This window comes from Plecotus auritus (genome assembly GCF_963455305.1).
Source record: "Plecotus auritus genome assembly, chromosome: 7".
Taxonomy (NCBI): domain Eukaryota; kingdom Metazoa; phylum Chordata; class Mammalia; order Chiroptera; family Vespertilionidae; genus Plecotus; species Plecotus auritus.
This window is the reverse complement of record NC_137774.1, coordinates 1,672,699-1,696,201: the sequence shown is the minus strand read 5'-3', so window position 1 is coordinate 1,696,201 and position 23,503 is coordinate 1,672,699. Positions and strand designations below refer to the sequence as shown.

General features: G+C 66.9%; 1 protein-coding gene across 3 annotated transcripts in view; it reads right to left on the bottom strand.

Moving 5' to 3' along the window:
• RBFOX3 (RNA binding fox-1 homolog 3) overlaps window positions 1–22,196 on the bottom strand; it is a 175,860-nt gene extending 153,664 nt beyond the window's left edge. The window contains exon 1 of one of the 3 annotated variants that reach the window (XM_080681383.1): window positions 21,923–22,196. The gene's annotated coding sequence lies outside the window, so the exon portion shown is untranslated. The remainder of the gene's footprint in view (window positions 1–21,922) is intronic. The other 2 variants (XM_080681391.1, XM_080681386.1) reach the window with 2 other exon arrangements.
• Between the last annotated feature and the right edge of the window lie 1,307 nt (window positions 22,197–23,503).

The following is a 23,503-nucleotide window of genomic DNA, read 5'->3' as shown; positions in this document are numbered from 1 at the left end:
GTCCCGGCCAGACACGCTGGGATGGATACGGGGCAGAGGCAGAGAGCGCCGTGACGTCCCCCGCCCTCCCCGGAGGCCACGCGCCTTGGAGGGGCCCCGGGAACAAGCCTGTGGCCCACAGCAGAGTGGGGGAAGCTGGCCCCATTGGGGAAGGGAGAGCCCGCATGCGCGTGGAGCCCGTCAAACCCCCACCGCTCAGCTCAGCTCCCGGCGGAGGGCAGGGCTGGGCGGGGCTGGAGGGGAGAGGGACCAGCAGGCAGACAGCTGCAGGGGAGGGGCCGGGGGACAAGAGGGCTCCGCTCTCCCCAACAGGACTCTGTCAGGCGGTGGCAGAGGTGACGCGTCCCCATCGGAGTGTCTGGAAGGCCGATCCCGCCTGATGCGCCCCCCCGCCCCCCGCCCCGCGCTCTCACTGCTCGGGAGGAGAGGAGTCATCCCCATCGCAGCCGGGAATTTACCGAAGCAGCCGTCTCCGCAGCCTGTGGGGACCGTGTTGGGCAGCCAGCAAAGCACACGGCCGCGCCCCCGGATGCGGAGGCGGCGTGGTCCCGCGGGGAGCAGCGAGGCGGGGGGCGGGGGGCCCACGGGCCCCGTGTCAGCCAAACAGTGTCGCCACAGCCTGGTAAGGGCTGTGTCTGCGTCAGCACTGCGCCACACGCACAGGGTCTGCCAGGGGCACAGCCCGCGGCCGGAGGTGGTGTCCGCAGGCTCAGCAGAACGAAGCTCTGCAGGAGGCCTTCCCTGCGCAGGCCACGGTGCGGGCCACGGTGTGGGCCACATGCAGGCCACGGCACAGGCCACAGCACAGGCCACGGCACAGGCCAGCAGCCAGCATCCCGGAGGCAGCCTCACCGCTTCCCCAGGCCCAGGCGGCCCCATCTCCATCCGCCCTGCACCTGGTGGGCAGGTGGGAGCACTCAGCAAGGGCGCTGTCCCCTGGTGTGGGAGGGAGGGGGCGGGTCCACGCATTCCAAGTTGTACCCTAGACGCACCCACCGTGGGCGAGCACAGAGATGGGCAGTGAGGCCAGGTGGGCCGCTCCCTTCCCAGAGGCAACCGGCAGCCACTCAGATCCCCGGAGGCCGAGGGCAGGGCAGGGAGAGTGTGTCACACGTTGGCAGATTCACTGGTGAAAGCAACTCCCGCCCCACACAGCTGCGATGGCGTGAAGCGATGGCTTCTCCGTGGCCCGTGGGTCCCTTTTTTAATATATTTTATCGATTGCAGAGAGGAAGAAAGAGGGAGAGTGAGAGAGAAACATCCATGATGAGAGAGAATCCTGGACCGGCAGCCTCCTGCACGCCCCACCCTGGGGATCGAGCCTACAACCCGGGCCTGTGCCCTGACCGGGGATCGAACTGTGACCTCCTGGTTCATAGGTCAACGCTCAACCCCTGAACCTCCCGGCAGGGCATGTGGACTCCTTTTTATTTGTATGCTCATGTGGAGGAGTGGCAGGGAGGCCAGAGCGGACAGGGACCAGGACAGGAAGTCTGGACCCCCCCAGTCCTCAGGGTCCCCGCCAGAGGGAGGTCCAGCGAGCAGCTGTCCCTGCCGTCCGCCTCCTCTCACGGGCACTGGGTCTCCTCCACTCTCTCCCCGTCAGTTCCCCGCAAAAATCAAGGAAGTGACATGTGGAGCCGCGCAGGAGGCGGCGATGAGCCTGCCTCTGTCGGGATGTAAATCACGCACTGCTGGCCGGTCGGAGGGAATCTGATTAGTTCTCGCCCCCGGCAGCACCAGCCCACCACGGCTGAACATGTCCCTCGGAATCAGTCTGGAAGAGACCAACAAGGCCGTGCTAATTTCATACACACGCGTCCCCCGCAGCTCCTGACACACCCGCAGCACGACACCTCCCCGGCCGCTGCCGCAGCGTGGAGTGTGGGAGGGGGGCCCCGCACGGCGCTCAGGGAAGGGCCTTCCCTCCTCCCGGCCCCCAGGTCCCAGGGGTCAGGGCCCCCAGGGATGGATCCGTGGGTGACGGGGCCCAGGTGAGGGGCTCCCCACCCAGGATCCCAGAGCGGGCTGTGGGGAGACGGCGGCTGGGGTGCGAACCTGAGCCGAGGCCCGCGAGCCGCCCACGGCCTCGCGGGCGCGGCCTCGGAGCAGGTGCGCGCGGGGTGGAGGAGACGCAGCGAGCCGGCCTCGGAGGCCTGGCGTTTCTTCGGGAACATCTGAGACGATGCGGATCTGAGCAAACAAGCCGCCGGGATCAATAACCCACAGAAACCACCACAACAAAGAGAAGGCCTGAGCGCGGGGGAGCGCAGTCAGCGAGCCTTCGGGAAAAAATCGAAATCCTCCGTGAGAAGGAAGGAGGACGGGGCCGAGGCTGCTGCTGGGCCGAGCAGGGACTGTGCCCTCGGGAGCGGGTGTCTGCCTGGGGGAAGGGCAGGGCCGCTGGTTACCGCCCCCCCCTTCAGGCGGCACCCTCCTCAATGAAGACAGGCACTCCTTGCCTGGCCAGTGTGGCTCAGTGGTTGGGCATCGACCAGGAACCAAGAGGATGCTGGTCCGATTCCCGGCCAGGGCACATGCCGGGGTGCGGGCTCCATCCCCAGTGGCGGGGGGGGGGGGGTGCAGGAGGCAGCCGATCCATGATTCCCTCCCATCATTGACGTTTCTCTCTCTCCCTCTCTCTTCCTCTCTGGCATCAATAAAAACATATTTTTTATAAAAAAAAGAAGACGAGCCCTAACCGGTTTGGCTCAGTGGATAGAGCGTCGGCCTGTGGTCTGAAAGGTCCCAGGTTCGATTCCGGTCAAGGGCATGTACCTTGGTTGCGGGCACATCCCCAGTAGGGGGCGTGCAGGAGGCAGCGGATCGATGTTTCTCTCTCATCGATGTTTCTAACTCTCTATGCCTCTCCCTTCCTCTCTGTAAAAAAATCAATTAAAAAATATATTAAAAAAAAAAAAAAGAAGACGGTTTTGTGGTTTCTGAACCCCCCACCCCCACCCCGAGGTAGGGGACAGCCAGGTGTGCCCTTAACCTCAGAACAACAGGCAAACCCTGTCTGCCCTGGAAACTGGCCCCCATGGGGCCCCGGCTGGCTCCCAAAGCCTGGCTGAGCCCCGGCCTGGCCCCTCCCTCCCCAGCCTGCCTGGCCCCAGCGTGTCAGCTCCTCACCCGCCCGCCTGCCCCGCCGGACGCCTGCCGACACATCACGCAGCCGGTGCTCATCTCCCGCGGACGCCGCTCTCCTTCCATCACAGGCCCCGACTGACCGGCGCGTGTGAGATAACCACCCGCCGTGCTACGCCCGGACTCCGCAGTCCGCGATGCCCAGCTTTCATTAAGTCTGTCTCCAGCGCACCATCTCATGTTACCTCACTGCCTTGCGGCAGGCCGAGGCTGCTGGTCATCGGGGTTCGGGACACTCGGCCGACCATGGGGGTCGGGAACCTGACATGCGGGGCCTGGCTTCCTCCTCCCGCCCCGAGAGGAACAGAGCCTCCCAGGGGCCATGGAAGAGGAGAGAGCCCCCCTGGGAGACGGAACAAGCTCAGGACCCGGACCACAGGCCGCCCCTCCACCCCCACCCCCACCCCATGCCCGCAGCTCCTTCCTCCAAACAGGCCCCCCTCCCCCGGGACAATTCTGCTGGAGCAGACGAGCGGGGACTTGTTTGAGAACCTGGTGGCGCATGAGGTCACCAAAGACACCCAGGACCCCGAGGGGTGGCCTCAGCGGGAAGCTGCTGCCCCAGAGGAGGAGGAGGGTGGCGGGGCTTCCTCAGGGGCCGGGGGGGGGGGCTCAGGTGGCCAAGAAGCTGCACCAGCGGGCAAGGGGCATCTCCCAACACATCTTAGAGCTCCGAGCTGCCATCCAGCTTGAAGACACAGACTCCGTTTAAAACCACTTTTTGTTTGTTTGTTAACCCTCACCCGACGACACTGTTCCATTAATTTTTTAGGGAGAGAGAGAGAAACATTGATGAGAGAGAAACACATCGACTGGTTGCCTCCCGCACGCACCCCGACCAGGGCCCAGGCCAGGGAGGAGCCTGCAACCAAGATACGTGCCCTTGACTGGAATCGAACCCGGGCCCCTTAGGTCCACAGGCCGCCCGACGCTCTGTCCACGGAGCCACACCGGCCGGGGCTAAACCATTTTAATGATGTTGCTTGGGGGAGGGGGGGGCGCTTTTGTTTCTAGTTCCCAGGTCCCTTGACGAGAGGCCGATGTTTCCCCAAGTGCAGTGTTAACAGCGACAGCGCGTCCTGCCCGCCCCCTCCCCCATCCGGCCCGGCGCACACACCCTGTGGCGCATCCTCGCTGCCGGTTCAGAATTGGCTCCGGCTCCCGGAGCAGCTGGTCACCCGCCTCCTCCCCGAAAAGCCCGGAGCAGGGGAGGGGGAGCGGGAGCAGGAGCAGGAGGGGCAGGAGGGCGGCCGGGGCCGGCTAGGATGCTCCCCGGACCGAGGCCGCATCGGCGGCAGCGCCTCCCTGTCCACGCTCTGACCGCAGCCAGCCCAGGGCCCTGGCACAAGGGTGCCGCTGGACCACAGCCACGGGGATGGCTCCGCAGGGCCACCGTGCGGGCCCAGCGTGGGCGGCACTGCCCACAAGCTCCGAAAATAAGCATCCGCTCAGCCCGGGCTCCCGCTGGCCCTGCACCTGGCCCCTCAGCACCCCCACTTCCTGCGGCAGGGGCCGGCTGGCTCACCGGAGGGCAGCAGGCAGAGGCTCGGAGGGGAGGAGGGCGGCGGAAACCCGGCCATTCCGGTGCCTCCCTCTCGTCTCCCTCGCCCACCAGGGTTTCGCGATGCCGGGCAACCTCCAGGTGCAGGGGACCGCAGAGTAACCGCAGCACGGCCTGTCCTCGCTCCGCTCCTGGCTGGTCAGCGATGCAGAGTGGACGGCCGGCCGGGCACAGAGCAGGCGCGGACGGGGCAGACAGGAGGGCGAGCGGCCACAGGCCCTGCACTCCGCCCCCGGTGGCCATGGCCGGGGAGGCGGCTGCGGGCCCGCACACGGGACCGCCCTGTCCCGGAACCCCCTCCCCGGGCCACAAGACCCGCGCCCACCGCGCCCTTCCCGCGTCCCCAACAGGGCCCGCTCGGCGAGATGCCCTCTGAATCCGCAACGTCTGCGGGAAAGGAACTCCGGGCTTGGCTTTAAAAATAGAATAAAAACATGAAAACGCAGCGCTCGCTGCGGCTCCTTCGAGAAAGTCCGAGGTGCGGGAGCTGGTGTGGGAGCGCTCGGCGGCGTGCGGGTCTGAGCAAACGGGGGTCATTCCAGAATGCTGCGGTCCCCTTAGCACAGGGCCTGTGCCCACAGCTGCCAGCGAGCGGGGCGCACCATCACCACGGACCCCGACCGTGTGGCTGCGGCTGCGCCGACTGCAGACTCCCTGGTCCATGACACCCCCCCATAGCCGAGGCCGGGGGGGGGGGGAGCGGGCTGGCTGCACCTTAGACGCGGCTCCAGTCACCCCAACGTCCCATCTTTTTGCAGCCCTGAGGGGCCTGCTGGCGGACGCTGCTTCCACGGCCTCTGCGTCTCCTCCCCCTGGCTGGGTGGGGACCCCTGTCAGTGGCCAGAGTTGATATGGGGGTTTGGGTAGGGGGGAAGGGACGTGACTCAGAGAGAGGGTTATGGGGCGCGGCAGCTTCGGAGAAAGAAGCCCTGATTTAAACGGGAAAGGAAAGAGCTGGGTGCAGCTGGGAGGCGCCCCTCCCCTCCCCCGGCCTCCCTGAGAATGTCCCGAGGGTGGGGCACCGGAACCCCCAGAGAGCAACACATCTGGGGCTCACCTTTGCCCCAATTGCCCCACCTCTCTCACTGCCTTCCCCCTGACTGCCCTGCTCCCCCCACCCGCGCGCGCACACACACACACACACACACACACACACACACACACACTCCTCATTTACCATCCTGATCTCTCTTTTTTTTTAATTTAATTTTATTGATTTCAGAGAGGAAGAGAGAGGGAGAAAGAAGCATCAATGATGAGGGAGAAGCATCGACGGGCCACCTCCTGCACGCCCCACACTGGGGATGGAGCCCGCAACCCGGGCCTGTGCCCTGACCGGGAATCCAACCGTGACCTCCTGGTTCCTAGGTCAATGCTCAACCCCTGAGCCACGCCAGCCGGGCTACCGTTCTGATCTTTGATGCCGAGGATGGGGACCCCAGGTGACCAGGCCTGGGTGGTGACAGACACCCCAATGCTGGACAGGACCGATGTCTTGAAACGTTCTGCCCTGTCATTTCCTGTCGAATGAGGAGGGCGGGGAGGCCGGAGGGACCAAGCCCCAGCAAAGCCGAGGGCTGCACAGAACCAGCCTGCGGGGGTAAGTGAACAGTCCCGCAGAGCTGCGCACCGACACGCTCCCGAACACCGCAGCCCGGCCGTGGCCAAGTTTGAGTCCGTTATTTCCTTTCCAACCCCCTCGGAGTGGCTTCAAGGGCCCCAAAGGCAAACTGCCCCCCCCCCCCCGGGGATCCCATGGGGCCAGAACGCTGGGCTACAGGAAAGGGAAGGCCTCCCCCAGGAAAGACCTGAAGGTCAAGGACGCCGAGGAAGGTCACTGCCGCCACGGAGCCCTGGCAGTGAAGCAGGTAGCAGGGCCTGCTCACCTCCCTCCCCTGGAGCTCCGCCCCACTCCCTGGTGGCCGGTGGCCCCTTTCCACCAGAAGGAAGGGGGTGGGGGGGGACACAGGGACATCCTCGCAGTCCCAGAGGTCCCTTCCCACGGTGGCCCACGGCACCGCGGGGCTCAAGCGGACCCGCCCCCAACCACAAGGAAATCTTCACCGAACCTCCTAACACAGGAGGCGCTCAGGAGGGCGGGGTGCCAGCAGCCCCGGCCCCTTCCCAGGAGCGCCGGAGGCCTGGCCACAGCTCAGCCACAGAGAGCCGAGCCCAGAGGACGGACTCCAAGGGACAAGGTCTCCCGAGGCCCCCACAGGCCCCCACCACGTGCTTGTCTCTTTCCGGGAAGCGGGAAGCCCTCCACCCAGCCCCCACCCCCAGCCTGTCCCCTGAGAGCCAGCTTTCCTTTTTTCTTTTTTTTTAAATATATTTTTACTGATTTCAGAGAGGAAAGGAGAGGGAGAGAGAGAAACATCCATGAGGAGAGAGAGTCACGGATCGGCTGCCCCCTGCACACCCCACACTGGGGATCGAGCCCGCAAACCGGGCCTGTGCCCTGACCGGGAATCGAACCCCGACCCCCTGGTTCCTAGGTCAACGCTCAACCCCTGAGTCCCGCCGGCCGGGCGAGAGCCAGCTTCCCAGGCATGCCCTGTCATGAGTCCAGTCACTGCCCAGGAGCGTGTGTGTGTGCCCGGATTCACAGGTGGAGGCCTTGGCCGCTGTGTTGGTGCCAGGAGGGCCTTAAGGAGCCGAGGGGGTGAGGGTGAGCCCTCCCGATGGGCTTAGGGCCCTCAGGAAAGAGACTCCAGAGCTCCGTCCTCCTTGCGCCTGCGAGGACCCAGCGGAAGACGTGGCCGTGAGCCCGCAGCCGGGCCCTCTCCGGACACGGCATCGGCCAGCCCCTTGAACTTCAAGCCTCCAGAACCGTTTGCTGTTTAAGCCCCACGGTCTATGAAAATGTGTTACGGCCCCTGAGCTACGACAAGAGGTCAACGTACCGATGGCCCAGGCGTATCCAGAACCATCTCCTCCACGGACCGCAGCACCTGGGCGTCACCCCGAGGCCGCGTTCCCTGCTCCCCCTCCCCGTCCCCCCCTGCCTCCTCACTGCCCGGAAGGAGCCAGGCCCAGCCCACATCCCCCACACGCTGCCTAGCACCCCAAACCACAGCCTGCCCAGGGCGCAGCTAGATAAGAAAGGCGCCGGCTTGGAGACTGGCAGAGAGAGGGGGACCCCAGCCCCTTGGTCCCGGAATGGCGGGGTGGGCGTGGCTCAGCCCCGGTGGGTGTCACGCCCTCGGGTGGCCCTGGGGGCTGGGCAGCTGCAGGGCAGGGGCAGGTGCAGAGAGGCCCGTGCGGCAGGCGCCACCCAGCAGGTCCCCGCACGGGACACGGACAGTCACCAGCGTCCGCCCCGCGCCCCGCTTCCCTCTCTCTCCTGTAATTAAGCTCCCTGTTTTCCGAGGGTCGCTCCATCCGTGCACGCCGCACACGCGTGTCGAGCCTTTATTCCAAGCCTCACACGAGGCCTCCGCTGAGCGTCTGTCATCCCCCCGGGGCCTCGATCCTGCAAGGGTCGCTCTCTTAGCGCTGCGGCCTTCATTCCAGTGAGCCTCCCCTTCACCCCGAGCGGGTCACGGCGCGGGACACGGCCAGGAGGGTGGGCGAGAGGAGGGGCGGCGGCAGGGCGGACGGGGAGAGGAACTCCGCTGACCCGGTGCGGGCCACGGGCACCTGGTTTCTGGGAACAGCCGTGGCCCGTCGATTCAGGTAACTCTAGGATGGGACTGTGTCTCCTACCAACGTCCGTTTCCTTTCTGTCTCGATGATGTAAGCGACGAGCGGAGCAAAGGGGGGGAGCCACAGAACCCGGCGGCCACGCCGGGCACACGTTCAGGTCCCGGCTGGACAGGTCGCTGCTCCGGCCCAGCTCGTGAGCTCCTGCCGACCGACCTGCTCCCGTCCTGAGGCCCACGGGGGAGACGGGGTGGGGGGGGAATGGCGGGGCGAGCGGATGCCAGGACAGAACCCGCGCCTCCGTGGAGGAGAGGCACTGGGCAGGGTTTGGGTGCCCTGGGAATCCGTCCGTCAAACTCTGCCCCTCCCACTCCTTCCTCCTTCCTCGGCCCTCCCCCGTCCTCCTCCCTCCCTCCCCCTCCCCCTCGAGTCGGCTGTTTTAAGGTTCGGGGGTGTGGAGGGAGAGATGTGACTGAGGAAAACAAAGCTGTCCCCACCTGCATTCTCAGGACAGGACAGTCCCCTCGCACTTCCCCGCCATGTTCATTAAGCACCTACTGTGTGCCAGAGGGGTGGGAGGCTGGCCAGCCCAGGTCGGACCCTGAGCGAAGGGCTGAGACTGTGCCCGAACGCTCCCTAACCTGGGGGAGCTTTCAGAGACGGCGGGCGTGTGTCCAGGAACAAGGCCTTCGTTCTAGAAGGTTCTGTGTAGGGTGCTGTGGGATGGGGCCCCCTAGCAGCACTCGGGTCGCAGGAAGGACAGAGAAGGCAACGGACCTTTGTCTGCAGACCCCGAGACATTCTCCGGAAGCTTCTTTTCCTTGCCGTCAACCGCCCCCCCCCTCCGGACCCCTCCTGCTCCCCGCACTTCATTTGTTTGGTGTTTAGAACCAGGCGCCACAGGGCCCTGGACAAGCACGGGGAGGGCGCAGGCCACCGCCGGGCCCCGAGCGCGGGACGCCGCCGGCAAGCCTCACGGTCCTGCCCCTGCCCCTGAGCCCGGGGACCCCGCAGCGTCCTTCTGGGAGGGAGCGTGGGCACGGCCCGTAGTTTCAATATGGAAATCCGAGCCCATACACCGTCTGGCACAGCGGTCGGCACACTCCTTCGTCCACAGAGCCCAATACCAACAGCACAACGATGGAAATTTCTTTGGAGAACCAAATTTTTTAAACTTAAACTTCTCCTAATGCCACTTCTTCAACATAGACTCGCCCAGGCCGTGGTATTTTGTGGAAGAGCCACACTCAAGGGGCCAAAGAGCCGCCTGTGGCTCGCGAGCCGCAGTTTGCCGACCACGGGGCTAGCAGAAGGCACCTTAGGCCTCAAGGTTGTTTCATAAACGTTGGCGCCGAGGAGCACTGGTGCCCAGGCCGAGGTGCTAAAGCGGGGGCGGGGGGTCCCCACAGCCTTCCAGGGGCCCCCAAAGATGCGAGGGTCCGTGTGTTCCAGGCACAGACTCCGGCACAGGAACCCAGCCCCCTAACCCAGCCCCCCCGCTCCTCACCCAGCCAGCGCGTACTGAGCACCTACTGTGCGCCGGGCGCTGTGTCAGCCCTGAGAACACGGGACAAGGACGGGACACTGCAGGTGCGTGTGTGTGTTTCCAGATTGAAACACCCGGACTGCTCTGCGGCCTCCCCTCCCCGCTGTCTGAACAGCCCGGTCGTTCTGACCAGTTTTAACCCGCCCGCTCCCTGGGGGTGGGGGGCGGTGGGTGAGGCGTGTGCCAGCGCCGGTGGGGAGAGGGCAGGTGCCGGGGAGGGCGGCCCTGGCGCTTCGCTCTGCGCCGGCTGCCAAGTCACGAGGGGCTCTCGTGCGTTCCAGCAGCCCTCCTGGAGGCAGCGCAAGGTGGCAGCCCTTGGCCCGCGGACAGCGCATCCTTGGATCCCGCGAAGTATGATCGTGGAGGCCAATCTGCCAGCAGAGAAGTATGCGGCGCACGCTACATATAAATAATAGCGACTCGTCTGCCATCGCGAGTCACCCGTCCCCTTCTGCCTGCATTAGCATCAATAATCACAAGCGGACGACCCTGTAGACGGGCTACAAGGCACCCTGAGGACGCAGCCAGCCCCAGGTTGGGCATCTAGAGGAGGCTCAGGCTGTCTTCCAGAACAATCAATCCAGCACCTTCCAGAACATTCCGGCACCTTCCAGAATAGTCCGGCACCTTCCAGAATAGTCCAGCACCTTCCAGAACAATCCAGCACCTTCCAGAATAGTCCAGCACCTTCCAGAATAGTCCAGCACCCTCCTAGGCATTTCCCCTCCCTTCCATTGACTTCCCACTCTGAGCCCAGCAGAGAAGGGTGGCTCAGGCACGCACCTGACCCCCCCCCCCCCCGTTGGAGGCATGCTGCTCTCTTGGCAGCCGACCCTGGTTCTGGGAAAGCAGTGGCACACAACCCAGGGTTCACGTCCAGGCTGCAGGGAAGGAAGCGGATATGGCTGGACACGCAGCCCGGCTGCACCTGCAGGGCACCGCCTCGCTGTTGCCAACCCAGGGGGAGAACCGGGGCCCGCTTCCTCTCCGGGCCGGACGCCACGGAGGCTTTCCGATGGAGCCGCGGGCTCCTGGTCCCTCTGGCGGCCCCCCCCCCCCGCCCCGCCCCAGGCCCAGGCATACCCTCCAACGCCACCAGGATGCAGCGCGCTGCTAGCGACGCAATCCGGGCTCGGGAACCCACCCGGGCCCCTCACCGGCCAGGACGGGGCTCACACAGCACGAACCCGCTCCCCACCCCCCGCCCACCAGGATGCGGCTTCTGTTCCTCCTCGTCAGGCGGATGCGGCTCCGGGAAGCCGGGCTGTCAGGCCCCAGGAGGCCGGGAGGGGCCTCCGAGGAGGCTCCCGTGTCCCCGTGTGCGCTGTGCCCAAACGCCCACACACCAGGTACGGCCACGCATGCTGCTCTGCCCAGGACCCTGGAAGGACCCAGCACCTGCCCATTTGCCTTCCCCATCGCCTCGCTGGCCAAGCCGTCCTGTCCATGCGAGTGAGAAAGGCCGTCAGACCCGGCGGGCGAGGGCGCACGGCGGCCCACAGCCCGGCTCTCCTCCTCCCGGCTGCTGTGTCAGCCGCCTGGGCCCCACACAGCCGGCAGGTGGCCCCTCGACCCAGCCCGAGGGCCCTGCCTCTGCGCAGAGAGCATCCAGACAGGAGGAATCTCGGCCTGGCTTCTTCCTCCTGCCTTGACCTCTTTTCCCACCATCCCTACGGATTCTCCCCAAAACCCCTGCGCAGACTCTCTGCCCGACAGTGCGGTGTGGGCACATGCTCTCCAGGCTGCGGCCGTCCTCACACGCGTGGCCAGGGGCTGGCTGTCCCGCCCTCACGCGCGTGGCCAGGGGCTGGCTGTCCCGCCCTCACGCGCGTGGCCAGGGGCTGGCTGTCCCGCCCTCACGCGCGTGGCCAGGGGCTGGCTGTCCCGCCCTCCCGCGCGTGGCCAGGGGCTGGCTGTCCCGCCCTCCCGCGCGTGGCCAGGGGCTGGCTGTCCCGCCCTCCCGCGCGTGGCCAGGGGCTGGCTGTCCCGCCCTCACGCGCGTGGCCAGGTGCTGGCTGTCCCGCCCTCACGCGCGTGGCCAGGGGCTGGCTGTCCCGCCCTCCCGCGCGTGGCCAGGGGCTGGCTGTCCCGCCCTCACGCGCGTGGCCAGGTGCTGGCTGTCCCGCCCTCACACGCGTGGCCAGGGGCTGGCTGTCCCGCCCTCCCGCGCGTGGCCAGGGGCTGGCTGTCCCGCCCTCACGCGCGTGGCCAGGTGCTGGCTGTCCCGCCCTCACGCGCGTGGCCAGGGGCTGGCTGTCCCGCCCTCCCGCGCGTGGCCAGGGGCTGGCTGTCCCGCCCTCACGCGCGTGGCCAGGTGCTGGCTGTCCCGCCCTCACACGCGTGGCCAGGTACAAGCAAGCGCCCTGTCCCCCGCAGCGGGCGCTGAGGCAGGGGCTGGAGCGCTGTGCACCGCAGCCCGCCTCGCTGGCAGGCCGGGAGTGGCGGAGTCCCTGCCCTCCGCTATAATTAATCGCGCGTGGGAGACAGAACCTGTCTCCAGTTCCTCCTAGTTTCTACCCGGAACGGCGCATCGCGAGGGCCCAGGACTCCTCGTGGGTTCCCCGCCCTTCCCCCCACGGGGCACCGCCCAGGCCACGGCCACGCGTGCAGGGCTAAGGGCTGCTCCAAGCCGCCCCACTTACAGCGAGGCCGCGGGAACCACGCATACGGGTAACCATGGCAACTTCCAGAAGTTAAAAAAAGTAAGTTTGTGAGTTGTTGGTTGCTATTTGGTGCCTGAGTGGGTTGGGTCCTTTCTTTCCTTTTTAGGATAAGAAGGCGCCCTGCGCAACCCTCCACGAGCTTGGGGTACAGGGTCCCAGGCTGTGCCCCTCGACCTCTGAACTACCTCCCGAGGGGGCGGGGGTCTCGTCTGAGCATCCTCCCCACAGGCCCGGCTCTGTCCCCCGGGGGGGCTGTTCTCCGTGGAAGCAGTGCGCCTCCCACGTGGCCCCCTCGCGCGTCCCCCTCCGCAGGAGCCCTGACAGTGGCGACCCCCAACCTCAGAGTCCCACCCAGCTGCACAGACACCGTTCACACGGCAGCCCCTGCAAGGCCCTGGTCCCCGCGTGCAGTCGCACACACTCACACGCGTGCGGGTAACCCACATCCCCCACCGACGAAGTCCTGCCCAACTCGGAACCGCGCCCCCCCCCCACGGGCCCAGGTGGCCTCGGGGGGTGCGCCTGGGAGCCGCTGCCCTGGGCACAGACCTTCTCTGTGAAGCTGACGGGAGCAGGCTCTCCACGCCGGGGACACGCTCGTGCGTGGGTGGGGTGCGCACGCACACACACACACACACACACACACACGCCGTTGTTCCGTGGAAGTCACGCACAGGCAGTGCGGCTCCCCTGCACGCTGCCTCCCTTGTCCGCAGAGCAGCGCCCGCAGGACCGTGCGGGGCCCGCCCACCCCGCTGTCTGCCGCGTGAACCTTGATCCCAGCCTGGCCCCCCCCCCCCCCGCCCGCCAGGCTCCGCGTCAGGGCTGTGCTGTGCACGGGCGGGCGCACGGCTGCAAATAAAGGAACCTTTTTTTAAGGCAGAAAAGCCCTACATGGCCCCTCCAGCCTCGCGGCGCATAACTGTAGCGTGCGAGCAAAGGAAAGGCCTGGGCCAGCGACTGACACCCGCTAACGCCCGCCCCGCGCTCGCTCGCGTGGAGCCGCCCCCGCGGGGAAACCAGACCCCGTGGGGAGGTGGGAGGGCCGGGGAAGGAGGGGGAGACGCAGGAAAGAAAGAGCGCTGCCAGGAATACCAAGGCTCCCGCCGGATCCGATCAGCCAGCAGGAGGGCCGCGGAGCGCCTGGCGTCTCATCCGCCGTCTCCTTGAGGAAGCCGCCAGGCTCCGGCACCGACACAGGACACAGAACTAATGAGGGAGGACTCGGGGCTTGGCGGGCTCAGAGGCCCGGCCCGCAGCCGACAGGGGAGTGTGCGTTCATACACGGGAGTCTGGGAGTGTCCAGGAGGTAAGCACACACAACACATATGTGCACACATCTGCACACGCGCACATGCAAGAACATGGGTGCACGCGTGTTGTGTGCACCACATGCATATGTGCACACATGCGCACTGCACCCTTGCACACACACAAGCACATGTGCATGCCTATGCTGTGTGTCACTGCTTGAGCATGCACACATAATGCACACATGCGTACATAAACAGGTGCACACGTACACACAAGCACACGTGTGCACACTCTAATCTCAGGTGGGGTCACTATCTGACCCACGAACATCCCACTTTGTGGCTCTCACGGTGCCAAGTGCTCAGGAGACAAACCCCCTCAAATGTGTGACCCAGAACTTGCCCGCAGGCCCCACCGCTCACCCCCACCTGCAAGGAGGCCCTGGGGTCTCCCGGCCCCACCCCGATGGCTCTCAGAGTCCGTCAGAGCCCTCACAGCCCACTCCGGAGCCTCACACCCACCGCGGGGGCTCCCGCCTCAGAGGCCTGGAGGCATCCAGCCCGCGTCTGAGTGAAGGTGACTGACTCATGCCCACGGGCCCGACTCCTGGCACGGCCCTGACTGTCCATCAGCCGGGCAGGAGGGGCCGTAAATCTTTCCTCCTGCTGGCTGCTCGGTGCTCGGGGCGCGGCCGCCCTGCCACGGCCAAGCCCTCGCCACTCTAAAGGTGACCGAGGGGAAGGGGAGGGGCAGGCGGAGAAGAGAGGCCGGTGGGGTCGGGGAGGAGGGCAGAGCGAGCGGGGCGGAGAGCAGGGAGCCGTGGCCTCGTGCTGGGACCGCACACGCAGGGGACTCTCTCTGCAGCCTCACGGGGAGGTGGCCGAGGGTGTGGTGTGCACGGGGTGCCCCGGGCCACGCCCTCCCGGGCCCCTGTCTATGCGCCTGCCTCCCAGGCCCCAGCTCACAGGCAGTCCGAGTCTCCCAGAAAGCCAGACCCTGGGGGCGTCTCGGCGTCCCCTCTCCTCTCGGCAGCCCCTCTCCTCGCTGGACCACCGCAGAGCCCCGCGCGGGGCCCGTGGGGAGGGAAGAACATCCTCCCCCCGGGCCTCACTGTGGGCAGCGGGTGCCGGCTCTGGGCACAGCCACCTCCCCATGTGAGGCGGGCACAGAGGTCCGGGGATGGCGCCGGCCCAGAAGGCAGGGCCTCGGGCTCCAGAGCATGCCCCTCCCCTCCAACAGCCCTAGTCCCTTCTGGAATTTTCGGGTACACGGATGCACTCCAAAGCAGCAAGCATCACAGCTAGGATTATGAGCGACACACTTCCTTTCAAGCGCATTTCCCAGCGCTCACGGCTTCCTGAGAAATTACCCTGCGGCTCGACATTTCCCCGTCTGGTCTTCGGAGCGTTCTTCTCAGGATCTCAGCAAAACATCTGATCACGTCCATGGCAGGAAGGGGGGTGATTACTTCTCCCTCTGTCGGTCTCCGTGGTGACATGTGACAAGGACAGAGGACACCTGGGGCACGCAAACGCCAACGCCCTCCCCGCTGGCCCGGCGCAGCTCTGCCCGTCTGCGCTGCACAACTTCTCCTTTTATTTTTTTTCTAAATATGTTTTTATTGATTTCAGAGGAAGGGAGAGGGAGAGAGAGAGAGAGAAACATCCATGACGAGGGAGAATCATTTACTGGCTGCCTCCTGCACGCCCCCCACTGGGCATCGAGCCCACAACCCGGGCCTGTGCCCTGACCGGAATCGAACCCTGACCTCCTGGTTCCTAGGTGGACGCTCAACCCCTGAGCCACGCCGGCCGGGCACAAGTTCTACTTTTAAAAGGAGATTTCGACGCTCGGCGGGGAGCCCCCAGGGACAGTCCATGTCCCCGCTCGCGCCTGGGCCGGCCAGGGAAGCGGCGCTCAGCTCTGCAAGACGGTCAGACGCACACACTGCGGCGGGCACGGCCCAGCAGCAGGCAGCGGTGCGCCAAGCCCCGGGCCGGCCGGGACGCAGGGAGTGTGTGCGAACGCAGCTCAGGGCGGTCTCCCGCATCGGCCCGGGGCAGGCCTGCCCGGGGGAGGGGACGCCGCGCTCAAGAGCTTGCCTTGGTCACGCTGAACGTTTCCCCAGACTCCAACGCGAGGCTCTCGCGGTGAGGACCAGGACGGCGGCTTCCCCATCGAGCAAGACCACCCTGCAGCCTCCTGTCCCTCCCGTGGGCCATCGGGTCAAAGTTCACAGCTGTCCACGTATCAGACAGACGTCTGGGCGCTAAGACTGGATACACCCAGTATCCAGGGGAAGGGGAGGGACAGACGTCTGGGTGTTGGTGACAATGTCAGTCCCCTGAAAACAATAACCCGCACCGTCCATGTCTCCGCCACGTCTCTGTCCCGCTGGGATCCCCAGTCTTAGCAGAATGCGCTGTGGCCAGCACCCCCAGAGGTGGGCACCAGCACCCCAGTCTCCCAGGGGCCTGGGGACAGTCCCTTGTCCCTGCGGCGGAACCAGCCAGGCCTGGCGGCATCACGTGGCCCCTCCACTGAGGGGAGCCGATATTCCCGAGACACGCACACTTCACGTTCGCTTCTCATGGGCTCTGCAAAGCCGTGCCTCGGTGAGCCACGCTCACTGAGCGAGAAGCAGAAGCGTCCTCGCACCCAAGGGTGGCCGGGGCGGGCAGCGTCGCCGGGGCTGAGAGCACGTGCCGCGCCGGGTGGCATCCGCAGGGCTCTCACCGTGTGACACGGAGGAGCCGCCCTGGGAGGCGCGCATCGGGGGTCGGCTCCTCCCGGCGTGCTGGTTTGGGTGGAGAGGGAATTCTGAGGTGAGACAAGATGCCGCGGATGGACGGAGGCACCCAGGATGCTCCCCGCCCTCAGACTAAACACACCCGCCAGGCCCGCATCCAGGCCGCACCCGGAGGAGCGGGCGGCCGGCCGGCAGCCGGTGTCGGTCCGTCCCCAGGCCGTGCGCTCCTCTGCACGCGGATGGTTTCTGCAACAGCCGTCCCTGGCCCCCGCCTCTCCTCCCGGTCCCCAGGCCCCAGCCAGCTCCACGCTGGACCAGAAGGGCCGCTGACTCCCCCGAGCATCGTCGGGCAGACACCTGGCGGGGCCTGCGCACGGCGCCCGTGGGCCAGGCGGGGATGCGGGGGGGCGCCTGGCAGCTGCCTCGCCCACGCCGCTGTTATTCTAGAATCTCGGGAGGAAGCGCTTGGTACAACCGCTAACCAAAGCCACGCGGGGAAATTCAGCTAAAATGGTGTACAGCCTCCCGCTTCCTCGCTGCTGGGAACACGCTCTGACTTCGAACAATTAAACCTTCAAGACAAAAGCCTTCCAAAGGGAACTGCCTCAAGGCTCTTGGTCCTCCGAGGAAGCCGCCAAGTCCAGCCCACTCCCCCCCTCCCACCTCCCCCTGCAACCCGAGCCCCCCCCCGCCCCCGCCCCCGCAGAGCAGCCCAACCGGCCTGGCCTGAGCGACAGAGAGCGGCGTCTCAACGCACAGGAAGCTGCCCTGTCACACAGGGCACACCGCCAGGCCCCTGCGTCTCAAGTGACATGGACAGTCCTTCCCAGGCCCCGGGGACCCCGCCGGCTGGCCGTCCCTCATGTGGCCACCTTGCTCCTCAGAGAGCGGCCCGTTCTCCCCCCAGACTCCGCGACACCTTCCAAAGAGCAATGTACGGACCGCGAGCACTTTCACATACAGTGACAGCCCGGCCGGCCTGGCGCAGGGGCTGAGCCTCGGCCTAGGAACCAGGAGGTCAGGGTTCGAGTCCCGGTCAGGGCACAGGCCCAGGTTGCCGGCTCCATCCCCACTGGGAGGCGTGCAGGAGGCAGCCGGTCCATGATCCTCTCTCCTCATTGATGATTCTATCTCCCTCTCCCTTCCTCTCTGACATCAATAAAATATGTATTTAATAATAATAATAATAATAATAATAATAAAGTGACAGGCCTTAGGCTCTTTATTATCTCGTCACCTTCCATGGCATATTCCCGTGTCGGCTCATGTGTTGGAGAAACGGTGATTCCAAATTAACGGACTAAGGGCCTGGCACGTAAAAAGATGTATTTTGTAAGCCAAATCAGTCCACCTCTCGAGGTGTTTCTTTAAGTGAGGATTCTCACCTTTCTGTCGGTGGATCCCCAACCCCGAACAAGACCCCACCACGTGCTCAGTACCACTGCCGTCCAGTGACGCCCCGAGGGCCATCCCCGCCTCGCACAGGTGCCACTCAGACAGGATGGGGGGGGAGGGCGGGGAGGAGAGACACAGACAGCCAGGGCAGAGGGGGATGGGGCCAGCCGTTACCCTATATAATAAAAGGCTAATATGCAAATAGACCGAATGGCGGAACAACCGGTCGCTATGATGTGCGCTGACCACCAGGGGGGCGTGTGTGGAACAAGGCAGTCATGGGCCCCGGTGGGATGGTGGAGCAGGTGAGCAGAGGTGCCAGACCAAGGCAGGGTGCCGGACACTGTCATCGGGCGAGCCTCTAGTGGTCACTGAAAATTCTTTGCTCCTGCCAACCGTGGTCCTGCCCTGCCTGCACCCACTGCCATTGCCGGAGCTGCCCCTCACACCCGCTGCCAGGGCCCGGCGCCCGTCCCCATCACTCGGCGCCATCACCGGGTGCGAGCAGCAGCTGCCAGCCCTGATCGCCCCTGGGGGCTTCTCCACCTCCCACCGCTCCTGAGGGGCGATCGGGGCAGCAGCCACCACTCGCACCCCGGCTGGTGCTGGCCCCGATCGCTCCGTGCCATCAGCGGGTGCAAGCGGGGCCAGCACCATCGGCGCATGGGAGCGGCGGCGGTGGGAGCAGGGCTGCTAGCAGACAGGGGGCCGGGGCCGCAGCGGGAAGGGCTGGGCAGGGGCGCGGAGGATGGGCTGAGACCTGCCCCTGTGCCCACCGCAGCCTCGCGGCCCACAGTTCCTTTCGAGGGGCACGAATTCGTGCACTGGGCCCCTAGTAAATAAATAAAGGGAGTCGGCGGCTTCGAGGGGAAGCTCTGCAGAGAGGCAGCAGAGAGAAAGAGCGGGCTGCTGGGATGTTTCATGAGCCCATGGAGACGGCGTGTCGCTCTGTGAAAGATGGGGGGGGGGCAGCCAGTGAAAGAGACTGGGTGCGGACGGGCTGCGTTTGGGTGTGGGGAGAGGCAGGTGCCCAGGGGGAGCGCCCCATCCCAGGTGTGGGAGCGGGGAGCTGCGAGGTGGCTGTTCCCCTTCACTTGTTTAAAAATAAAAAATCCCTCACCCCGTGTCAGCTGCGCGTCAGCTTCCATTTGTCTTGATAACAGAGTATGGAGCAGGAGCCAGGACATAAATAAACATGGAGCCACACGCCGCAGGCCGGGACAGGAGGCAAGCCCCGCGCTGCCACCTGGAGAAACATTTCCATTTCGAGTGCGACGCTGCGTGTGGTGGCCGCCTGCGCGCGCTCCCAGGCCCCTTTCCAGCCGCCCCCGGGGCCGCCACCCTGACACCTCGGGGTGGGGTAGGACCTGCTTTCGCTCCTAATCGCACAAGCATCGGACAGCCGTGCGCACCGGCGGGGTAAACCCTCCGCATCCCCGCCCGGGAGCAAGCCTCCAATGTCCACGCGTCACACAGTAGCGGGGCCTCGAGTCAGATTGGGGGGGCGGCTATCAGAGAGGGGTGCAGGGGAGAGGCAGCCCCCGACCTGGACCAGGCAGGCGAGGACCGGACTGGAGAAGGCATCCTCTCTCTCCACCACCCCAGCTCCTCCCCGTCAGCCCGGGGCCTCTCTCTCCACGTCTCCGAGCGCCGTGCGATGCTCAGAGCTGAGTGAGCGGCGGGAGCAGCCAGGTGCCCTCTGACCTGGTCCCAGGAGCCTTCCCACCTGCCTCCTGCTAGCCTGCCTGTGGGGGCCTGGGCTCTGCGTGGCCACGGCAGGGTCATGGAGAGCTCTCAGCGCCCCCAGCGGCCCCAGGACAGCAGGGCGGAGGGCGAACTGCAGGCCCCTGGCCCTGTCCTTGGTGCTGGCACCGCTGCACCCCCAGAGGCAGGGGGGGCGCCCAGGCCGCTGCCTTCACTCCTGGTCCCTGCGGAAGGGCAGTGCCTCCTGCCGGAGGGCGCCGCGCGGGCCAGAGGCGCTTTCCTGGACTCCCGGCTGCTCCCTGCGACCTGTGGTGACCCCGGGTGGACAGAGGTCTCTCCAAGCCCCGGGGACCCTGGAGGGTGGCTCAGAGCGGTCACTGGAGTCCTCTTGTTATGGGGGAGGGGACCCTGTTGGGACTCTTCCCCGAAAACCCCAGCCGCCAAGCACAAACAGCCCACACGCCATGGCCAACCCTCCCCTGGACACCAGGCCCAGGCGGTCTCCGCAGGGTGCGCCCCTCAACGGCGCCCTGCCGCCTCGCCCCACGGGGCTCCCACCTCAGCCACGCTGGGGGGCGGCCCTGCCCCTCCCAGAAGCTCCCAGCGGGAATGAGGGGTTAAGCGCTGCCCCCAGGAGTGTGCCCTGCGCCCCTGACCTGTGCCCACGCGGGGAGGCCTCCAGCTCCAGGAGGGAGCGAGGGGCAGCCTTGGCCCTCAGCACACGGAGAGCTCGCGCCCAGGGGTAGGGGGAGCGGGGGACAGGGGGCGGGGAAGGAGGGGGCGCGCCCCGAAGCCACCCCGCAGGGCGCTCCTCCGCCAGGGGAAGCCCCCCACCGGCAGCCAGGCGCCCTCGGCAGGCGGCGCTTTGCCGGAACTTCTCTCCCCTCCGCCGGTGCTCGCTCCCCTCCCCAGGCGGGTCTGGTTGACTCGGTGTCACATCCCGGGAACCACGCGCCTAATGAAGACATCCCCGCAGCTGCGCGCGCACGAGGCGCAGGTTCTGCCGCAAATGTTTCCACTTGTTAAACGACGGTGTTTGCAGACCAGGCGCCCACGGCCCCGCCGGCTCACGGCCCCGCTCCCCGGCCCGGCGGCCCCCCGGCCCGGCGGCCCAGCCCTGCGCCTGCCCCTGCCTGGCGCCGAGGGCATCCCCACGCCGCCTGTGCTTCCGCGGGGAATTAGCGACCTGCGCGCGGGACAAGCCACTTAACCTGGGGGCGCCGAGGGGGTAGCGGGGCGCGCCCAGGGGTGGAGGCCCGGTCCCTGTCGGTCATGTGCCCCCCCCCGCCCCCCGCAGAGGAGGGGCGCCGCAGGAGCGCTTTTTAAGGTGGCGAGGAAAACAAGCCAGCCCCTGGGAGCCGTGGCGCTCGGCAGGGGCGGGGTGTGACTCCCAGGAACCCCCCACCCCACCCCACGTAAGACTGGACCCCAGACCGGACCACTGTCCCTCCACGCTGGGCTCCGAGCCCGCGCCCCCCGCGCCCAGGGCGCTGCGGAAACGCAGCGGGGGAGGCTCCGAGCCCGGCGTCTGCGACCTCCGAGGACACCCGAGACCCCACGACTCCTGGGGCCGCCGGGGAAGAAAGTTTGGCCAGGGCTGTGCCTGCCCCTAGGGTCACCCTACGCTGCCAGAAGCCTGGGTTCCGCCGGAGCCCCCTAAGGCCGCTCCGGAGGCTCGCCGGGATCGCCCCCGCCCGCCCCCTGGCGGCCCCCGCGCCGCCCGCCCCCGCTGCTCCCCCTCCAGCGCTGCCCTCCTTGGGGTCACCAACTCCTCAGTAAGCCCTCCTCCGGGGGGACCACTCGGCACTCCTTCCCGGGCCTGGGCGCCGGCAGCAGAGCCACTGCACCCCGCGAGGTCCCGGGCAGGGCCGGGATCTCCGTGCGCCTGCCCCCCTCCCCCCCCCCCCCCGGGAGTTCCCGGTGCCGCCGCCGCCGCCGCGACACCACCACCAGCCCCACCGCCACGCGGGACTCCCAGCGTCTCCATGGAGCCGGCCTCCGCGTTCACAGCATCGCCCTCCGGCCCCGCTGGGCCACGTGCCCGGACCCCAACCCGGAGGGACCGGGAGCCCCGACCCTACGCGGAGACCCTGACCCTGAGGGCGCCACCCCTTGGCTGCCCCTGCACCCAGGGCCCCACCCGCTCCACCGCCGCCTGCGGGGTCCTGGGGGCCCCTCCCAGGGCCGTGCCCCCCCCCCCCCCCCCGCCGCGTGGTGGTAATGACCGCGAGCTCAGCGCGCAGAGAGGGCCGGCTACTCACGGGCTCAGCGCTCCCCGCGGCAGGGGACGGGGTCCGGGCGGCCATGCCCCGGCTGCATCCTGGCCGCCGAGCGGGCGGCGGCGTCCCGGGCGCGCGGGCAGGGCCGGCCGGCAGCGAGGGCGCCAGGGGTGGGCTCCGGCGGCGTCCGCGTCTCCTGCGACCACGCGAGCGGCTGCGGGCGGCGGGCCGCGGTCCTAGGAGGCTCTGCCGGCTCGCAGCCCCGCGCTCGTTCCGTCCTCGCAGCCTCTGCCTCTGCCTCCCTCCTCTCCGCCTCTCGCCCCCTCCCTCCCTCCCTCTCTTTCTCTCCTCTCTCCTCCCCTTTTCTCTCCCTCGTTCCTCTGGCTCGCTGGCTGCAGCCGGAGCGAGGAGACGGCAGGCGCACGCGGCAGCGGCGGCGGGGCTGTGTGCGCAGCGCCCGAGGGAGGGGGCTCCGCCTGCGGCCTCACGGTGAGGGGGGAGGCGGCAGGGAGGGCCGCCGGCTGCACCAGACGGGCCCAGGCGCCCGCAGCCCAGCCCCGCAGAGCCTAGCGCCAGGGCGATGGGTAAGGCGGGGTAGGGGGGGTGGGGGGGTCTCCCTCCAGCGCCGCCCTCCGCCCAGAGCCCCGCCTCGGCTCCCTCCTCCAGCCGCTGGTGGGAGCCAGCAGCCCCCGTCAGGACCCTGCCTTCCCCCCCCACCCCCCACCCCCCCACCCTGCGCTGGCCCAGAAAGGACCACACCAGGGAGCCCCATCAATGGGACTCCGGACACGGGGTGAAAGCCCCCCTCCTCTGCTCGCCCGTCTGCGCCTCCTTATTAGGGCCTGAAACCCGGGTCCTGGCCTCCCTGAGGGGGGGAGCCGGCCACTCAGGGTCCAGGTGCCAAATCAATGGGGTTAAACATGTCTTCCCTGCCTGTCTGAGGTCAGCTTGGGGTTTGCCTAGAATCGGAAGAGCGGGGAGTCCCTGTCCCCACTCCCAGGCGTCCCTAACCCAGGGAAGGGGCCGGATGTAGGGCCAGGGAGGGTCTCCAGCTTGGGGGGGGGGGCAGAAAGAAAGCGGATGGGCTGGGGACCCTGCGCTGACCCGCCCTGAAGGGCAGCGGGGCAGTGAGGGCGCCCTCCAGCACCAAGCAGGCCAGAGGCCGGGACTGTCCCCAACAGGAGGCAGGTCGGGCAGGGCCTCCGCCCTGTTTTCTAAGCAACAGACAGACAGACGGACACAGTGCCCAGAACCCGCCACCAATGGGCAGGGCGGGGGAGGGGTGCTGCACCCTAAAACAGCCTCAATCTAAAAACAAATGGAGCCCCAGTGTGGGACGTGCAGGAGGCAGCCGATCCATGATGGTTCTCTCATCACTGATGTTCCTCTCTCTCTCTCCCTCTCCCTTCCTCTCTGAAATCAATAAAAATATGTTTTTAAAAGTAAAATAAATAACAACAACTGGAAAACTGGCCCAGGTTGTTCCGCTTCTGGATGCTGCTCCTGGGACAGTGACATTCCTCCTCGGATGTGACCGCCCCGCTTTTCCGCGGGAGGCTGAACGTGGAGCCCGGGTTTGGCCAGGCCTGGAGATCCGAGCCGTGAGGAGAGGGCCACAGCCCA